At 44.2% G+C, this 14,657-nt stretch overlaps 1 protein-coding gene and 1 non-coding gene across 7 annotated transcripts in view; one reads left to right on the top strand and one right to left on the bottom strand.

The window, feature by feature from the left end:
* Positions 1-4,444: 4,444 nt before the first annotated feature.
* TRNAE-CUC (transfer RNA glutamic acid (anticodon CUC)) lies at positions 4,445-4,516 on the bottom strand. The gene has a single exon. It is a non-coding gene; the product is annotated as a tRNA-Glu (tRNA).
* A 1,159-nt stretch (positions 4,517-5,675) lies between these two features.
* Positions 5,676-14,657, top strand: part of NCOA7 (nuclear receptor coactivator 7) — an 83,532-nt gene continuing 74,550 nt past the window's right edge. For 4 of the 6 annotated variants that reach the window (XM_068184384.1, XM_068184388.1, XM_068184387.1 and 1 more), the window contains exon 1: positions 10,300-10,438. The gene's annotated coding sequence lies outside the window, so the exon portion shown is untranslated. Of the gene's footprint in view, positions 6,167-10,299; positions 10,439-14,657 lie in introns of those variants that run through there. The other 2 variants (XM_068184386.1, XM_068184385.1) reach the window with 2 other exon arrangements.

Below are 14,657 nucleotides of genomic sequence, written 5' to 3' on the forward strand. Positions count from 1 at the left end.
TTTGATTGAACCAAGGCCACAGTCCCAACAAATCTGAAACTGAGACTTACTACCAGGCTTGGGGTAGAGAATGAACAAACTGCAAAACTTTGTCCTGATAGAATTAGGCAGGTGGTTTCTCATCTGAGCAGACAGAAAGACCGTTCCTGTTTTTTCATTTTGCTGGATCTCTTGTGCAGAACTACAGCTTACACAATACAAATTATGCCAGCTATGGAATACAGAGTTGTAATTTCTGTAAAAAAATCCCTTGCAAAGGGTGCAGGAGCAGTTTCGGTGCACAGCCACAAAGGCATCCTGCTGTGGCCACCCTCCATCAGCCCAGCTGCCTTGTCCTTGTCTGGGTTGCTGCTATTCCCAGCTACGTGCAGCAGACAGCACCACCCACCAGAGCATGTGTTGTAATACCAATTTATAGTCTGTTATTATTTTCCTGCTTTGGGGTGAAAACTGGAATCTCCCAGCTCTGTTTTCCTGCTACCAAGACAAAAATTAGGCATAGCATAATAACGTTGTTAATATAGTTTCCTAAAGTGTGATTACTCAAAAGAGCACATGGGAAACAAAGCATGGAAAGGCAGAAGGTAATGATTGACTGTAGCCACAAGGCAGTATAAAAAGGATCCAGAAAGCAGATTTGCAGCATGCAAGATAAAAAATCAGACTTATAAAAGGATCAGAGCTTTCATAATTTCATGATCAGAGTACTTCTTAATAGGACACGGCAACTTCTCCTGTAAAAGGACTTGCTGGAAAATGGTCCTTGGAAAGTATCATCTAGATTTGTGAGTGGTAATTAGATCTGTATTGGACTTTCAATAACATTACCTTAAATAAACTGCCTTGGTTTGCATAAAATAATTTCTCTTAAAACACAATTCAGAGTAAAATTTCCAACTGTAGTTCTCAAGGAACAGTCCTGGCAGGATGTGCAGTGAGGTTGTAATATTTTTTTATCTTATTGTTCAGAAAGTGTTTCATAGTGAATCTGTAGCTCAGGAAGAAATTTACAGTTATGTTTTATGACATCAATATTATATAGAAATAATATTGGGATATATAATAGGACAGAAAAAAAAAGCCTGGAAAAAGGATTGTGTGCCTGAAAGCATCTTTTAGGTTTGTTTTTCCTTCCACCCCACCAGTTTAATAAACACTTTGCCTTGTTTGTGTCCTTTGACTGCCATGGTGACAGCTCTAATATCATAGCACAAGAGTGCTCCCATGGCTCACCAGCCTCGTGAATCCATGCAGAAGGGAAGGGAATGAAACCAGACCTTATCTTGTGTCCTTGGACAGCTGATGCCCCAGTTTCGTGACCTGGGATGCAGAAATTGTGGTCCCCTTCTTCACCTTGGCACAAACTTTCTGCACGACCTTCAGTTCAAAACCTTCAGGTGAAAAGCAGATGTACTGCTGACCCCAACAGAGTGGCTGTGGGGGTGAACATGTTCAGGGACACATGGTTCTCCGTCACTCTGGTAACAGTATGTGTCCTCATTGTATTAATGCCACAGACAGGATGAGGTGATAGAGTCTGAGTCACACTCCTGATTATACTTTGTGACTTTTTTTTTTTTTTAATGTTATATTAAGACTGTTTAAAGACAGCTTGGAAAGTTTCCATATACAGCATTCAATTCAGAAACTATGCAGTGATTTACCTTAATAAAAGCTTCATTTGTACATGAAATTTGCTTTATTAGCAAATACAAATCCTTCATTCCTCTATAGCTCATTGGAATGAAACGGGCACAACGTTAACTTAGGGAATTGAGTCTGAAACCTCCAGAGGAGGGGCTGCTCTGGGAACCGCGAGAGGGTGGTGGCAGACACAGGGCCGGGATGCCACCTCGTGGCGTGTTCCCACAATAGTTATATCAATAGGCAAAGGCTCGTTGCCTTGGGGAGGATACCACGCAGTTGCACTCGTTTATATCCACAATAAAACAGACAAAAAAGCGATAAGTGGCCAAGAGAATGTCCTGGGAACAGAATAAATCTAACGACTGCATGGCTCTAAGCCCTTCAAACAGAAGTGAAATACAATGGCAAGTAGAAAATACGCCTATTAAAAAAATTGGGAACTTTCATTTTCTAAAGAATTGCTGGTTGTAAAACTCATGCAAAATTTTATGTTCACTCACAACCAAGATACTTCTTATAAGAATGGAAAAACTTACAAAGTGGAAATAATGTAGGGCTATAACTTAAAGGAGGTAGCAAGAAAGAAAAATTGACTCAGCTGCTGGTTTAAGTTGATCTACAGTTAAGGTATTGTCTTCCTTATCATTCTTATTTCTTCTGCAGTTCATTTCCATACACCTTTGCTGTGACGTGGAAAGCACTTGGTCACCCTTACGATGAACAGAAATGAAAGTGAAAATACTTGTGAGCCAGTATCTCAAAATCTACCACAGTGAGAAGAGAATTCAGCTACACTTTGAAAATGTGTAATTAATAATTTATATTTGTTTGAAATACCTCTGCTCTAGCCAGGTCACTTTTGTCATTTGCTTTTGATTGCACTGCCAGTCCAGGGTAAAACAGCCCACCTTTTCTGGGGCTTCAGCATGCCAGCATCATGAGTTACTTTTCATGTAAACCAAAAATATCAACAAAAGCTCCAGGAAGGATGGTTCTTCTACCAGTTAAAAACAAGTACCCAGTTCCTTCCCTCCATCACTAAGATCCAGGAACAAGGAACAGAAACTGCTGTAACACTGTTCAACACATGCTGAAGGTGAACATTGATCTGGGCTCTTTACATCCCGGACCAGGATATCTTTAGTCACGGTGGGACCTGAAGTGTAAGGACACCAAGCCAAGAGGACTGGTGCCTACTCCTTGCTGAGTGAATATTTGCTGTCTATGCAAGGGCAAGTTTCAAGTCTGGCACTGGACTTAAAAGGGATTTGGAAGGCCATCTGATAGCTTCTTCAGAGATTATGCAGCATTCCTAGCAAAATATTGGAAACTACTCTTTTTTTGTGTGTGTAAGAACTATTCTGGCATTTTTTACATGTTTCTAAGATGTTACATGTGATTATTTTTTCTCAGGTGACTCTACAGCTGGACTTACACTGCTAAGAGCATGAAAATGTCCTACTACAAAATGAGTTATAGCAAAAGGAAATGCTTATTTTGTTCCTATTCTGTAAAACCATATATATGCCTTTTCTGGGAGGTAGTCAACACCTGAAATTCACTTTAGCTGCTTCTAAAATTGCCCATCATTTTCTGACACAGAAAGCAGCAACTTCTTTCACCAACTTGGTAAGGCATTTCACTGAGATCAAAGAGGGAGAGAAGAATCTCAAAGCCCTACACAGTTCTAATTAACAGGTAAACTGTTAATTATAGGGGAAAGTGCAGGACGAAATCATATAATTGTGACTTTCAGGAACTTAGGAGATCCACTGAGCCATTCCCCAGTCCACAGCCCAGTCTGAGAGACTTGATAACTTGTCCAGCCCACTCTTAAGAACCTCCAGCCATAGGAATGCAATAATTCCTTGGGTGGCAACCTGTGGACCTGGTGTTTAACTACAATTTGGTGGCACCTTTACTTTATATCTAAAGGGTGACAATAGCCCTTTTGACTGATTGCTTTCTGCCTTAGAGCAAAGGTGATCCCTTCCCTTTGAACCTCCTTGAAGCTTCTTTTTCATAAAAAATATAGCGGAGGACCTTTCCCAGGAGACACTCCTATCTGTAGTGGAGGGCAGCCTAGGCTCTGGCACGCCCTGGGAAAGGCAGCCAAAGCCATTATTTCCAGTGGTGCTTTCACCTCAGGCACCACCATGGAGAGCCTGGCTCTAGCCTCTAGGCACCTCACTTCAGGTACTTGTAGACATTGATGAGGTCCCCTCTCAGCTGAATCGTTCAAGCCTGAGCAGGCCCAGTTCCCTCATCCTTTCCTCATAAGAGAGATGCTCCAGCCCCTACTGGGTCCCTGCTGCCACGGTTCAAAGATTCATGATAGCACTAAGTGACCATTCACCTGTTGGGGGGGAAGGTGTGGGAGCACCCCAAGATGTTAGAGAAGCCAAAAAAAAAAAAAAAAAAAAAAAAAAAAAAAAAAAAAAAAAAAAAAAAAGAAGTTATTTCTAACTGCATGTGGCCCTCTAGGCAAGCCTCTGCTGACTTCTAGAATCCCTGTGGGTGGGCATGGGATGTCTGTAGGCAGTGCTGTGACTGAAAGATTTCCAGGCAGATGCTACACCTGGCGAAGCTTCCCCTGCCCACCAGCACAGGGCGCTGAGACTTTTTGCACTACCTTTGTGCACGATTCCTCCACGCTGTCAGGTGCCTCTTACAGCTGCCGCGCCTCGGGCTCGCACAGCAGCCGGCCGATGGTCCAGAATTGTAAGAGCAGAAGTAGAGGGCCGGAGAGAATGCCAAAACAAAATTGAGATGAAGGGGATAAAGGTAAAAGTGGATCTTCCCTGACCGGGAATCGAACCCGGGCCGCGGCGGTGAGAGCGCCGAATCCTAACCACTAGACCACCAGGGATCCTTGGTAGAGTGCCCCCACTTTTTTCTAAAGAAGCAATAATAGAGCAATCTCTCGACTGTGCCATGCTGCTGTTTTTTCCTTGTGCTCCCGCTTTGCAGGCAGTACCAAGTCCTGGAAGCAGTTATGCGTGGAGAAGGACGTTGTATTCCATCCCACGGAAGAGAATAGTGGCGGCAGGCTGGGGAGGAGAGGGGACCGCCCAGGCTGGCGAAGGGGCCTCGCCGTGAGCGGGAGGCGGGATGGTGCTGGGGGAGCTGACAGGACGGAGCCTCGGGCGCGAAGGAGCGGCCAGCGCGGCGGTGCCGCAGCGGGAGCGGGGGTGGCTCCGACAGCGCCACAGGCAAGAGCTGCGCGGCCGCGGCAGGGGCGGGGGGGCTCGCAGGAGGGCGCCGGCGGCCGTCGCTCCCTCTCTTCTTCCGCCGGCGCTCTTCCCGCCGCCCCCAGAAGGCGCGGGCCTCGCGCGGTTGTTTTCCTTCATTTCGTGTTGCCTTTACAAGCCGGTCGTGACACCATCGTCTCTGCACAGGGTGTCGCTGTCACGGCTGCAGGCGGGGCCTCCTCAGCTGAGCGCTCTGCCCCGCACATCCCGGCCGGCGGCTGCTGGGAGGGGAGGAACGCGGCGCTTCCCTCCGCGCCGGCTCGGTCGCTGCACGAGCAGGCTGTGGAAACAGCTCAGCTGGTCCGGGTTCCGGTGCTAGCCTGCGGGCGAGAGCGGCTCCAAAGGCCTCTCTAAGGTGGGAGCCAGCGGCTCCACAGAGGGGATGGAGATCGGTGTTTTGCTGGCCTTGTGCTGCCGCGGCCTCCTCACACGATAGATACTCACTCATTTGTGACCTTGTTTCTTTTTGTAAGGTTTGTGTGAGCAGAACGAAAACGGACAGTGTTATGGATGACCTCTGTGTAAAAGCTCCTTACTCTGCCATGTTATTTTCATGAGCATAGAAGATCTGGGAGCTGTACTAGCAAAAATAATATTCCCTATTTAGGCAGTGTCCAACGATACAGGAGGGTTGGATCTAAAATGCAAAAACCTTTCTGTGTTAAGATAGATAAGCTTCAGATGAAGCTGCTGATGGCAGGGGGGGCAAATGTGTTTTGTCCATACCCTAGGTAGCTGTTAGATGTAGAAGCAAAGCAATCCTGCTCTGTTGTGCTTGACACTTAGCAAATCACTTTCCAAATGAGTAATATATCTTACTAAATTTCTCTTGAGCAGTGAAAGGGTTGTTGATTACAGCTACAGGAGCAGTGAAAACTAAGGTATGTATAAGAGAAATTTACTGAAACAGCAAATTTTTTCCTTGATGTTAGCCTCAGAGTTGAAGGCTGACCACTAGACCATCAAGGAAAATAGCATTGAGACTCATATGCTGCCTAGTTATTTTTAGAAATGGCTTTCTTTACTGTACAAGTCATGTGCACTGACAAAAGATTGTGCCTCTCCTCTGGCTTCCTGTATCCGATGGAGAAGTGCATCAGTGAAACTGTCATCATTTCAGCCTCCTACCAGCACAGAAGCAGCCAGTGCCTGTGCCTGCATCCCTGAGATGGTAGCTGGAGAAGAATGATCTTCCCAAAAGCACCAGGAAAGGAATGCCAGAGGCCGATGTTTCTTTTCACTTAGCGCTGGTGTGCCTGTGAAACCGAGTGAGGATCATTCAGCATTAGAGGTACTGGATCACGGCTGTCACAGTTTGGTAGGTAACGCTGAGTTTTGGAACCTGAAGTCAGAGCGATTCCTTTAAATGCAAGCTGTACAGCAGCATGCAATTAACTTGTCTGTTCCGTATGAATACATTACATATTATTATTACTTTGACATGCTGATTGATGTGTGACAGTAGGCTTATGATGTAAAAATGAACAAGAATAACAACAAAGTAATATGCTAAGTTATGGAAAATATATAATTTGAGTATGTATGTAATATATAATGGTAAGTACAAATTTTCTTTAGTACCTGGGGTACATGCTTTGGCTCTAGTGAAAACCCTTGATCTGCACAGAAACTGCATTTATCAGTCCTCTCTTTCCTCAACTATATGTTTCATGTGGAAAGTCTTGGTATCAGATTTTCTTCTGTAAATTCACCTGACTTGTACATCATCCCAGTTTCAAGGAAGTGGAAAGGAGAGGGAAGGAAGAGATGATGCACAGTCTTTTGCTATTTTATATTTAATTTCCACATATGGTCAGATTGGTGACCTAACTGTTGGATTATAAAAATTTTCTGGGGAAACGTGCTATTGTACTTTGTACTTATTATAGCTGTTTTAACCGCAGTAGTGCTTTGATGGAAATAATGTGAGGAAAACCTGAAGAGGTGTTGTCCAAACGTCGCAGCTGTTGCGATACTCCCAGCTCCGAGAGCACATTCCAGGCTGTGCGGTGACTTGGCTCCCTGTGCCTGCAGTGTGGCACTCGCGGCGCCAAGGGACACGACGCAGGACGGGCAGCACCATGGCTCGGGGCTGGCAGTCCCTGTCCTGGGGGATATTTTAATGATCCTGAAGAAAGAGAAGGGGAGCAACCAGCAATAGTTTACAGTACTTACTTTACAGAAGTACTTTCACACGTTCTTTTATTCTTTTTCTTCAGCTTCCGTTCTTCCCCTGGCACTGCATTTGATATAGTAAAGCCTGGGCCAGCTTCTTTTCCCTTTTAGCCTATGTTAAAATGCTCGTGATACTGGGGTTTGGGTTAAAGTGTGTCGGGGAGGTGCTTCATCCAGTGTCCACTGAGCTACCTTAGTTGAAACAAATAGGGCTTTTCTGTCATCGCCTCTTGTATCGCAGCAAATTTCTTCTGTTGAGCATTTTGAAAGCTACTTCTAGTTTGCTCTTCTAGACAGACAAATAGGCGCACAGAATCAGTTATTAAGGGAGAACTTCTTATGAAAGTTTCCAGCTATGGTCGCTTTCTCATTTTTGTAAAACTTGAGGAAAATTTCAACATCTCAATCACATTGAGTTATATCTAGACAATAAATTCAAACTTTAAGGGTGAGTCGGGGACACTGAAAATTCATCATTACATAAACTGAAGAAACCAGGCTAAGAATAACCCTCAGTGCAGTAGGATCAAGCAGAGCCTCAATTATGTATGCATAAAAGTCTGTCTGTATGAAACCTATTTTGTGACTACTTCATGGTGAATAATGGTAGGAGTAATAGGCAAAACCAGAAGGGCTGATAATGGAAAAAAAAAAAAAAAAGAAAGATTGCTGTCACCTTTATTTTTATATCTTTTCAAAACTGGACTTTTATAGCAGTCAAAGTTGTCAGTGTAATTCTTTATGGCAAGTTGTCTCTCTTAAATAAATGAGCTGTAAGCTAACAATTACAGATGTAAAAAAAAAAGAAAAACTACACGATCAATACAGTATTTTTTTCTGCTATTAGTGTAAGCTGATCTGAATGCAGGCCATAAACATCCTGTACCTCTAGCAATTTTTTCTCTTGAATGTATATAACCCTGTTAATGTACACTGAAGCAGAGGATCAAAACCCATTCAAATGTAGTGTTTCTGTATCCCAAATCTGTTCTGTCTTTCATGTGTGGTTATACATGTGAGTTTGTGTGAGAAATACTTTTCTAGGATAAAAATTCATAATTTGGAAGTGATGAAAATAGCAAATTTACATTTTGTCTCCATCAAAATAATGCAAACAGTGATAAAACAAATTTGCCTAATCCTGAAATCAACAAGCACCATGAATTTAAGATTTTCTCTGGTAAAGATATTCTAAGCATTGATACCTCAAAGACAATGAATCAAATTATATTAGAGCATTTGTATTCAAATGAATTGGCAAGGAACATATTGCCATGGGAAAGAGCAAACTATTCAGACTGTCTGCTATCCTCTATACTGTAGTGAGACTAAAACTAAATTTTATTTCAAAGGTGATGTCTGTGTGTCTAATCTGCCTATCATCTGCCTATCTCATGTTCATCGTTGCAACAGAAAGGCAGGCATTACGTAGTACTTCAGACTCAGTAAAATAAAAGGGTGTATGACGTCCCACTCACACAACGACTTCTTCCAATGACAAGAAGTCTGTGGGTTAAGCCACAGGCAGTAACCCACAGTGCCATAACCAGAACTTGTACAATGCTTCTGTCCCAAACCTAGCCTGCTTATCCTTCTGCTCTGATAGGAATTTGATTCCTCCCCCATGCCAGCAGTCTAAAATATGTATTTGATGTGCTTAGGGCAACATAAGTACTATAGAAATGCATAGTTTCTTTGCTATATGGAGCTCATGCATTGTCTTCATAGAGCTTTCTACACTGTACAATAGAGGTGACTGTGCTTGGAATGATGATGGACAGCAGACTGGTACATTAGGACAGGGATAGCTTTTCTGGAGCTAAAATAAGGTGTTAGTCACTGTCATTGTTCTGCAAGTGCAGCTAAGAGATAAATAGGGTTTCCACTACTTTGATGGAGAGGAGCGTCATAGCTCCTGCAATTTTGGCAAAGGTGTTGGGTAAACAGTACTACTATTCTTCCTCTTTTTTTTTTTCCAGTTTTGTTATCTAAGCACTGCTAGAAGAGTAACTGAGAGCAGGGCCCCTTTCTTCTGTGTGGTGGTAGAGAACCCTTGTGCCAGTGGAGTCTTTGAGATTTTAGCCAAGGTAACTTTGGGATTGTCCTTCTTTTGCTGGGTAATAATAAGATGTACTAACTTCAGTGTGTTATCAGAACATATCCTTTAAGCAGCAGACTATGTTTTAAAGAAAATCTGTCCCTTGTAGAAGAAACTGTTTTGGTAAAAAAAATCAGATGGAAACTTCAATTTTAGCTGAAAGTGAAGCAGCAAATTTAGTGGAGGAGTTGAGACAGTTGCTGTTCCAGTAGTGACACTGAGCGGTAGCAAGCATATGCTACAAGTAGGATAATGGCAGTGGTGAGAGATGGCTGTGTCTGTACTGTAGATGCATTTGGTCCTGAAAATGACACGTTTTTGAAATGAATCTTCTAAGCAGCTGTTACATTTAAAAAATAAGCCTCTGTCAAATCTCTTACTTAAAATTAAAGCTAGTTGGATTCATAACAGTGTAACTAGTAAAAATATTCTTCTTAAGACACCTGTGCTCCATTTGTTATTTTGACACACTCTTTTAGCATCTCTCTATATACGTGTACACTTTGTGTCTCCTTTTCATTTATGCAAGTAGCTGCCTATCTACAGGCTTGAGATTTTGTCTTGCAGAATTTGGAACTTAATGGTGTTACAAGACTTTTGTTACAATGCCCGACAGACTGAAATCAGTCTTTCAGAGCTGATTACTAACCTAAGGAAGAAAAAAGAAGCCAGATCGTGTTTAGGCTAGCCACAAACGTCTGGAAGGGGTTACCTGCAGTTATCTCGGGTAAGGGAGTGGAGTTCCTGGTAAATATACGAGTGTTGTTTTCTGGGGATTGGGGGAAGAAGCCTACTGGCAGACAGTGTAGAAACAACAGATGAGGTTTCTAGGCTTTTCAGTTTCCCACGGATCTAAAGGCTTTGGTTAACCTCAATTTCCAAAACGGGCTGTTTTGTTTTTGGCACCGCCCTTGAGAAAACTCTGCTCCGGAGGAAGACCCTGGCGCTTGGGCTTTATGACTCGTAGGACTTCTGGCTCCGCAGACAGACCCTTTTGCTCAGGACGGGGCTTGAAGCCCGTGAAGCGCCCTAGCAGCGCGGCCACCAGCCCCGGCCCCGGGGCCACGGCGATCCGGCGGCGCCAGGGCAGCCGGGCGGGGCCGAAGGGAGGCGGGGCCGCCGGGCGGGGCGGAGCCGCGGGGCGCGGCGGGGCCGGCGCCGCTGTGGCCGAGCGGAGAAGCGGCGGAGAGCGGCGGAGGCAGCGGCGCTCCCGCAGAGCGCTCGGGGCGCGGCGCCGGGCCGGGCCCGCCATGCCGCCCGCCCGCAGGTCTGTGTGTGCGCGCCGGGCCGCGGGGCGGGCGGGGCTGCTCGGGCGCGGCCTTGTGCTCTGGCCGGGGGACGCGGAGCCCGGCGGGGCGGGGACGGGGACGGGGACGGGGACGGGGACGGGGACGGGGCCGCCGCTGTGGGGGCAGAGGAGCTCTTCGCCCGCTCGCTGGGGCGCGGAGCCAGCCCGGCAGCGCAGCCCCGGAGGCGCGGCGCGGCCCCGCGGGCGCGGTGTGTCCGTGTGGGCGCGGTCGGGGGCGCGGGGCGGCTCCAGGGACCTGCCCGCCTGCCCCGGGTGCTCCTCCTGGGCGCCCGGCGTGTGCTCTGCTGCTGCCGCTACCCAGCCGGTGTAGCCGAGATGGCATTCGGGGCTTCGAACCTTATTTATTTCCTCCCTCTCAGGGTCTTGGATGAATTACTGGAATGTTCCAGGCTCTCTCTATATATATTAATTTGCGTAGCCTTTGGTTGTCGTGATTGCGAAGTGCTGCCAGAGGTGTGCCAGTAATTGATTTTTGTGTCTTTAATCAGTGCAATGGACTTTCCTCTCTGTCCTTCATCATACCCTGCTTCGGAGTTGGTTTACGGGTGGAGTGGCATACTTGTGTCTTGGGTGATGTGTGTGCAATATCGTGGTGCTAAAGGATGTAGTAACTGTTTATCCCTGAGATGATGAACACTTGCACTCAGTAACAGGCTTTTAGCATGTGTTTACTTTACATGCTACAATTACTGTTCTCCCATTAGGTAGTCATACATTTCTCGTATTAATGCGCAGTGGTGGACTTTTAAGATGGGTAGGTGCCCATTAATCGATTATGGTTTGCTTAAAATGCTATGACCCAGCCTAAGGGCCTGTGCTTGTGTGATACTTAAAATGTGTGTTGATGAACTCTGCCAGCATATTGTATCAGACAGTGTTTACACAGTATGGAAATAATAATTTCCTGATATTGTTCCATCTGACACACAGACTTTCAGAAAATTAATAGAGAAAGCAGTAGAAAATGCCAAGAATATATGTATAAGTATGCGTGAATATATACTTTCTGAATGAAAATTACTTTATCAAGAATATATTTTTAAATGTAAGCCATGATAAAAAATATGTAAGTTGCAGTGCATTTTAGACTGCCTTCTCTGTCATCTTTTTACTTGGAAAATGTCCATAAATATACACAAATTATTTTAAGGACCTGAATAGTCAAGTAATGTTGATCCTTTGAAGAGTTGTATTGAAGTAGATGCTTGTAGCCAAAATGCTGTCTGATGGCTTTCTGGTTTTGGTGTTTTTTTTTTTTTTTTTTTTTTTCTTTAAGTAATGGATCAAAATCTTGGGCTTGGAGGGAAATTCTTGTTGGTTTGTTTTTTTTTTTTTCCTTGTTGCATATTATGTTATGGAAAAGAAACACTTCTGGAATACCTGATTTCTCCAAGTAGTTTATGAGGCAGTCTCTGGGCTTCATTCCTTGGCTTTGCCCAATGCCCTGTTCTCACTGCAGAAGTAGCTACACTCACATTTGGATGTGTCACATCTGCTGCTGAAATGATAAGTGATTCCCTTTGGAGATAAAATGAGTTTAGAAGTGATTGGAACAGTCCTTGTCGTATTAGGAATATGGCTTTGTTGCTTTGTGTATCCATGATTTTGAAAGAGAAGGTTGAAATTGGTTGGAGGCTGGCTCTAGTAGATATTTGGCTACCTTATGGTCCTGACTTCAGGGGACAGCTTGCAAATCTCTTTAAGTGTTAGAGAATAAGCCTCTCTATTCAAACAGACGTGAATTCACTTGAGAGTGATTTGGATTGGAGGATAGCATGTCTTTGGAAAGGTAATTAAAAAAATTATGGTGATGCTGTGGCTAGTTACTGCAGCCAGAGGGAGTCTTTGCAGTCACCCATTTGGGTGGGTATTTCAAAGGTCAGAATGTAGTGTGAGCCTCTGCAGCGAGATCTGACACAAAAAAATGCTGTTTTAGGCAGCTGGAGCTGCTCACAAACAATAATTATGGAAGTGAAGGACAAAGGGACTTAATTTCCCTTTGCTATCCAGTAGGGGTGAAAGGAAAGCTGGAACATGACCAATGCTGAGAAAAATGGTAAAGCTCTCTGTCCAGCACCTGACTAGTGCCCTCTGTCTCAGCAGGTGCCCAGTTCAGCAGCAGGCAGTCATAGTCCTTGGCTCATCTGGCAGAAGAAATTCAGTGTCACCACCCAAAAAGCAGCTGATTGATAAACCTCTTCCTCATCATGATCAATAAGCCAAAATAGTTAAAGGCTTTATAGGTGTAGCTTTTGTTTTAGTGAGGTATCCACCCACTGGTGGAGTTATTGATGGTGGGGGTTGTTGTGGCTGCCTGCCACAAAGTTGATGGCTTCTCACTCCCTCTTGTGAGTGATCTGCACCCTCATGGAAGAAAATGTCCAAGTCATGTTGCTGCCACTTTTGCTGTGAGTTTGTCCTGGAGGTTAAGATTGCTTTCCCAAAAAGAGGAAATGTAATGCTACATTTGATGGGTGAAGTCAGCAGTAAGAGCGCTCACTCAAGTGACCTCCTTTGACTAGGAAAGAAATCAGAGTAGGAGAAACAAGTCTGCAGTTCTTTTTTCCTTCTCCTCCTATTTTCCTTTTAAAAATCTTATTTCATTGTCATTTTTCCCTAGCCAGATATATGAAACAATGAGTTAGTGACAAAATTCACAGCAGGCTAGAGGAATTATATTTCCCTCCCCAAACAAAATGTTTCAGATAGATATATTAAACACATACAGAGGAGTGTTTTCTTTTTCTTCCTGCTTTTCTTTGTAAACCCTTCTACTGTAGGTGGAAAGCTGTATGTCTTTGTTCCTGGTCAAAATGTCATTTGGGTGTGAGTGATTGAGCTGGTGCTGGAAGTTGTATGTTGGGAACTGTTTGTTCAGTTTTGGAGTGGGCAGCACTCTGCAGCCTTGCATGAGACCATGGCTGTGTATCTGAAGTGTCTCCCCACTTGCCTGCAAGGGCAGAGTACAGGCAGGCTTCAGGGAGTCCGCTGGTGCTTCCCACTGGGTTGCAGTGCAGAAGGTTGTACTAGATGCCCACAACCAGGTGCGATGCTTTGCTGTTGCAATGCTTTGCTCTTGCACCTGTGCTGCTCCCAGTGTCTGACCAAGCTGGGGAGAAAGGGTACCAATATTTCAGCTCAGTACCATATAGCATCCTCCTGATCTCCCTATACTTACCTAAGAATTAATGACTTGTCATGGAACCACAGTTCATCCTTTCAGAAGACTTCTGGATTAGGCTTGAATTTGTCAATGTGTAGAGTACTCATGATAATGATAATCTCAGTAAGCCTTTCTGATTGCTATTTATTATAAGAGGTGAACTGTGCTTTCAGTTGCATGCCTCAAATTCCTGGTGCTGTGTGGTCCAATGCCCCTGTCAGAGCTCAGTGAAACTGTGCCCTGCTCATTCTGTGCCCTGCAGTACTCTTGAGCAGTAATTAAGCATCTGGCCTTCTCTTTGGTGTGCTATGTGTAGAGCCCACCAAGGTGCTGTTTCTTCCATGTTGCTGCTTTTCTTATGGCTACTCTGTATGTTTTTCAGGGCTTTTTTTCAACATCCTTCTTCAAATGTGGGTTGTATGAGTACCCATGTTTAAGTAATGGTAATATGAAACTGGTTTACAGGGACAGAAAACATGCAAGCTTAGCAGGGAAATTATACTTGTTTATACAGGCAAGATAAGTGTTTATCTTTTGGTTACAATGTCGAAATAGTACTGTTTATGTTTAATTTTGTGTTAGATTTAGGATTTAAAAGCTTTTTGTTAGCATTATTTCTAGAAAGGAAATTTTCTTAGTGTACTCTCACCCATTAGTGACTGATTTTGGGATCTTAGAGTGTTTCTGAAGATAACTGAGGGCCGTTTCCTCAGAATCTAAGACACTGCAAGCAAGGATTGGTTCCAGTGCACCAGATAGAGGAAATCACAGCTTTGTTTTAGAGAAGTTCACAGCGAGAGCTGTTGCTTCCTTGAACTCGGCCTTATCTTAAGAAAAGGTAATGTATTCCCTGACTCATTTTTTTCAAATAAATGTAACCTTTTCTAGCAGCATTCTCTCTGTCTGCTGTAACTCCAGTCCATTTTTTTCTGCTTTCTGCCCCACATGCCATCTGTGTTATTTTGCAGTTTGTTTTCTTTTTAAGTATTCTAAGGTAATGCAGTGGTTAAAAAA

The sequence above is a fragment of the Anomalospiza imberbis genome, chromosome 3, assembly GCF_031753505.1.
Source record: "Anomalospiza imberbis isolate Cuckoo-Finch-1a 21T00152 chromosome 3, ASM3175350v1, whole genome shotgun sequence".
NCBI classification, from domain to species: Eukaryota; Metazoa; Chordata; class Aves; order Passeriformes; family Viduidae; genus Anomalospiza; species Anomalospiza imberbis.